Source organism: Anser cygnoides, chromosome 3 (genome assembly GCF_040182565.1).
Source record: "Anser cygnoides isolate HZ-2024a breed goose chromosome 3, Taihu_goose_T2T_genome, whole genome shotgun sequence".
Taxonomy (NCBI): domain Eukaryota; kingdom Metazoa; phylum Chordata; class Aves; order Anseriformes; family Anatidae; genus Anser; species Anser cygnoides.
The window spans coordinates 101517159-101523158 of NC_089875.1; positions in this window are offsets into that span (position 1 = coordinate 101517159).

Below are 6000 nucleotides of genomic sequence, written 5' to 3' on the forward strand. Positions count from 1 at the left end.
TGTTTCTACTGTGACCAGTAAAGGTTTGCCTTGCACATTATACTGTCAAGTGCCTGTTTCTCACCTTGATGATGTGTTTGATGCACAGCTTAGCTGCAAATTTTTTCAGTTTGTTTTGAAACTTATGACAAAGAACATGCTCACAAAGCTGAAGTCTAGCATAAAACAAAATTGCATCTAAGTGGGAAATTGAGATATGTAAACTTAAGATATGACTCTTAGCGATGGAAGTTTTGGTGTGCTTTTTAAGTGATACTTCCTCAGAAATAATCGTTCTAAGGATGGACATTATTAAATTTAATATAATTTATTGTTATGCTTTGATAATGTATTTGTCTTGAGAACTCACTGGCGTGAGCTTTTCTTCTCTTATGTTATAAACTAGTCTGAATTTTCAGAATGGGGTCCCCTTTTCTTTTACCTTCTTTAAATGCTTAACTACATTATACATTTATGGGCTTAAACTATACACGGCTCCATATGTGGAATAAGTGTAGAATATGTCCCTTACTATTTGTTTTGAAATTGCATTTCAATCTATGTGAAATGGTTTAGAAGAAGATAGCATTAAGATTGTATAATAAGATTGCACAAAATAAAATATAGTTTATATTGCTTTCTCGTAGCCAATCTGCATGATTGTTGGCGTGGTTTTAACGGGAATTAAAAGCTTTGTGTGGCTGTAACGAGTCACTTAACTCTCAGCAAAGTTTTCTGAGTATTTTTATTTATTAGCATCATTTGCAAAAAGAAAAATAGTATTTTCCATATGAATAAAGATTTAGTTTGAACTGAAATGCCTTACTCTTTGATTTTTTTTGTTCTTTATTTATCGTATGAATTTGCTTCCATCTGTGTGGATGTTACTTACATGATTGTAGAACATGGCCAAGGGAGTAATTGCTGCATTTGTCCAAACGCAGTGAATGATGCCATTTCAGAAGCTGCAACACCCTAGATTTAAAGCTTCACCCATTGCTTTCGTACTGGGAAGAATTTGTTAGCTTTGACAAACTGAAAATGTTTTGCTTAATTGGTATTTATTGATTTAAACAGGTTTTATTTTTATTTTTTTAGTTTATTGGCTGTTACAAAAGCTTGGGCAGAGCAGGATTTTTTCCTAAAGATTTCACTAGCGGTGTGTAAACCGGAGGACCTGGAATCCTTTTGCGTAACGAGGTGAGACCCGCACGTCCTGGAACGTCCTCGCTGCATCTAACAAAAGTTAGGTGCAGCCGCTCGTACCCGTAGATCGGAGATAGAAAGAGTATTGTCAGCTTCTCGTTCTTCCTCTCGAGTTTACAGGCTTTGTTGCTGTCTAAACAGACTTAGGAGGGATTGTTGAGGCAAAACACTTCTTACCAGTGCGGGTGAATTAGCTGGAAGAGAAGATTTTATTCATACAGGTTGCGTTCTTGGGGGGAAAAATCCCAATTTAGAGACATCTCTGACTGTAGCCAGATGGGCCAGCTGCACATCTGGGCAGGTGAGGGGGAACGGGGGGGTGGACATCTGCGGACCCTGGTGGGACAAGGAGCCTGCCAAATTCTGAGTGCATCCATCTCAGTTTCCAAAACTTTCTGAAATGCTTGTTCACATACATGAATGTCAGATGACAGAACTATTGTATGTCTCATCTCTGTAAAGAATATGAATGCACATGCTATTTAGCTGTTTTTGTACATCTAAACTGTTCTCATTTTTTTTAATTATTATTTTTATTTTTTCTCTGAATGCCTGCTAGTTGGGTTCTAATGTGCGAGTGTCTGGGGAAACAAAACAGGCTTTTATCAAGAATGCAAATAATTTCATAAAAGGCTTAGTCACTGGTGATAATTTGCAAAGGCTTATATGATTAGCCTGTCTCTCTCAAAAAAAACTTCTTGCAGCATGACTGCTTGGCACCGTACAAGACATGGAATTGGACAGGTAGGCCAGTGATTCAAAGTTTAGGAATGGAAAGGACAGAACTGCATTTATTGTAAGGGCAACCAGCTTAGTAGCAGAAAAAAAAATGCTACTTCTATGGTTGCAAAGTAAGAAAGAGTAGGGAGAAAAATCATAAAGTAAGGATAGGAGTAATATTAATAGAAAATGATATGAAATATACAATATACATAAATATACAATACCAAGTGAAGTATAAGGGAAAGTTTTCCGTAAGATATTTATAAAACCTTACTGCTCATACAGAATAAAGGAATACTTGTTCTGTATTTGGGAATAAAATTCTCCTATTCTGTCTGGTATACCGGTGGATGCAAGAAAGCTACTGTATTCTTTACAAGTCCAGAATAATCTAGTAAAAGCTTGGCTGGCATGTAAATTTTTATGTTCTAGAGACCTAAATAACAGTAGTGAAAGCTTAATAATGCATTTTGAAATAGGAGCTTGTAATTGGAAAAAAAAAAAATCACTCTTTGTAGCGAAACGTGCATGACGTCTATGTTTTGTAAGCCTAGTTTGTCCACTACTGAAAATAATCGTGATATCTTCCTTTCTGGTAGCTCTAGCACATGGTATTGAGAAGACTGAGCGAGCAGTTGAGTTTAAAACCTTTTCAGAGAATTGGCTGTTTTAATTGTTTGGGGTTGTATAGGAAAATAACTCAGATTTGAAGCAGCACCATTCCTTTAAGTTAGCAATGTTTTTCAGCTTTTCTCATCTTTCCTTGAAAACCTCACTTGCTATTACTTTGAACATCTTGTTTTTCTGGGAGACTTGCAATTCTCCACGAGATTACACTGCTAATTGCTTCTGGCGTTGGAAAGACAGAGAAAAACGTGTTTGCTGGAGAAAGGAAGGGAGGCTCGTTTATCCAGAGTCCAAATATTGTCCTTGGTATACTAATTTTATTTTATTGCTACTAAGTCTTTATGTGCAAGAGAGTTGATACGAAGCATTACTTGCTTTCTTTTTGTGCTTGTCCCTTGTTAGCGACTTAGGCTAATTTTTTTGTCACTTATGCAAAGACCTCACTGGTTATGTAAAGACCTAATCTTTGCCGTTTCCCTCATGACGGACACCCATTTTTAGACAGACTTGCGTTCAGTTTAATGCCTGTAAACAGTTTATCTTTTGAACATTTGGACAGAAACTTGGCAGCCAACATTTGACAGGACAAACAAAGGAAAACAAATCAAGCATCACTTCCCATTAGGAAGTAAACTATTGTTTGATAGGACGAAGCACAAGATTTCCAAAACTGCCAGAAGCCATACTCCAGATGCAGTAATGCTTCACATAGGATTATTTTGAAAATTAGAGACTTATTTTTATTTTTTATTCAATTTGTAAACTTACCATTGCTTGACAATGGTACAACTAACTGCTAGTGTCTGGCATATATAAAACTAAAAGTTGTCCTTTGTGTGGTCTCAGGCCTTCATTGAGGTTTAACAGGATTTGGGCCTTGCTGGTGCCTGTAATCCTTTGGCATCACTGCGTGTCTGCTGGTACAGCCAAAGAAGCTCTCATCAATCAGCTGGGAGGAGGGAAAAAAAGTACCTGTGGGTCTTTGTCAGATTTTCCAGCTTGCTATATTATAAGCAGCTTCTGTTAAGCTTCTGTCACTCAATTCCTGATGTGTCTGGGTAGCAGACATGTAATGTTCCAGTATTTTTTTTGCTTGGTTGTCCCATTAACGAATACGATTTTTGGATGTGGTGACTGATTGGAAAGGATGTCTCCTGTAGGTACAAAACGCAGGTTTTGGTCATGTCTTCAGGGATGAAGATGCCTTGAAGATTGGTGCGGCATAACTCACGGCAAGCACTTCTCCTGATCCAAGCCACATTACAGTGCTCATAAATGAGACCTAATTCATCAAACACGCACAAGGTAAGCGCAGGTAGTAGAAGGCTGTAAAGCACAGGCTCAAAAGTCAGGATATGAGGAGCTTACAATGAGGACTTAAGTTGTGGTGCGATGAAAGTTGTGGAAGTTTTATGTGAACTCAGCTGCTCCATGCAGCATTCTGCTTTGTTACATACTGTACTTTCGGCCTCCTCCCTTTCTCTGCTTTCTGACCAGATTACTCAGAGCTTTTAAGCTTAAGAGCTGTCCCCATCCTTCCCTCTCTTCTCTCAGGTAGCTGGTTTCAGGGTACTCCTCGCAGTCTGTTTTCTTCATCTGGAGACATTGTTCTTCCCTCACACATGTATTGATCGTGTGACCTGGCTTTCCATTTATTTTTCTGATTCCTGTTTTCCTCTCAGGTATGACTTTTCTAATCCTTCAAGAAAGACAGCCCAAATTTTACTTCTCTGCTTCAATTTTCAGCAATTAAACTCCCTTTGAATACCTCTTCACCCTCAGTAAGGGTGGGATGTTTTCCAATTTGGCCTTGTTGTTGTTTTTTATGATTATTGTCCAAGTGAACTTACCCAACAATTAATTTATCATTAATTTAACTTTCAGTCATCGCGTGCTTTTAATCTATTGATTAAGCTTGTTTTCAGTATTTGTATTTGCTTTACAGTTTTTGGTGTCTCAGATGATTTTGATGATTCCCTATTAGTGCTGGGATATAGATGTTGTGTTTTTTTTTTTTTTTTCTCCTAGTGAATGAATTACAGACAGGAGGTCAGTTTTGTTGTTTTGTTTTCTTGCCTCTAAGGCTGTGTATCTGTTAATTTGGGAAGCGTTACCTGGGACTTGACTGTTTCGGAATGGATGAGGCTGTGGTTGGAGTGCCCTAGGCCTGGCTCCTGCCCCCATGCATGATGTTTTGAGCAGTCGGAAGGTGCAGACTTACTGGTGGGGCCAGATCTTCAATGTGTGTGTCCAGTACTCCTGTGGCTGTGATGTGTGTACCTGCAGTGGGCTGAAGACCTCACGCAGCCAGCCCCATTCCTTAGATTTGGGGTAGCTTCCTGTACTCAGGCCTGGTAGGAGTTCCTCAGGTCAAGAACCTAAGGAACAAATATAAAGCTTCATGTGTTTTACTTGTATTTGTACAAGAATGTGCACATAAACCTGCAGGAAACAAGCATTGTCGGCATCATGTCTCAAAGACAGCGGGACAGGTCTGTGTGCTGCACAAAGAATGGGCCTTGGAAAGGAAACCCAGGCTGAACAGCACTCTCCCCTCTGCCACCTCCTGAATCCTTCCATTCCTCCTGAATCCATCTTTCCTGTCCTCAGGTGCACACGTTAAAAGCTTTAAAGGTCACCTTTCTCCTGCTGAAATCTGTAGGAGTTAGGAATTACATTCCACGGCCTTCTAAGGACTTGGATCCAAGCCTTGCGGCTGAAAGCACAGAAGGGGCACAACTGTATTACCAATTTCCAAGCACTGGATAGCAGTTTCTTTATTTAATGTTGGTGTCTTTGCATTGAATTGGCTGTCTGAAGTGGATATTAAGCCTAACTCTAATGCCCAGTATACAGAAGGGAAAAGTAGCAGTCCCCCGTAGTCACTTCTGTTAGCGACGCGGGTTGATGTGCGTGTGCTCGGTCGTACAGGTGGCCACGCTGCGTTACCTTTTCTTTTCACTAGATGAGTACCTGAACATCTAGCCCAATAATTAAATACTGAGCGTGGGCTAGAAAAATGAATTACTGTATGCAAGTGGAGTAGGTTCAGCAGAAAAGACTGAGGAGGGATGGTTCCCTGAAAATTATCCCTAAAAATAATAATTTCTCACTGTGTTTGGTTCGGCTCCTTGAGCTGACTGGCTGACTGCATGGAGGCTTGCCGTGGGATGAGGGAGGGGAGGGTGAATGGGGAGGTTCAAGCCTAGGCTAAGGGTAGGTAGGGACCCTGAGAAACCAGCCCTGGCTGCTGCTGAGCTGGGTGGGGTGACGTGGGCTGTGATGCTTGTTTTACTGACATCTCAAATGTAGCTTCCAGGACAAGGCACCCCCAAAAGTTGTGTTTTAGCTATGAAGATTTGGGGTAAACCTGGAACTCGTGACGTAGTTTGAAAGAGGTGAGCTCCCCTCTTCAGCTTTTCAAAATAAGAACGCAGGTGGCAGGCTCCCAGAAGATTCATGTGC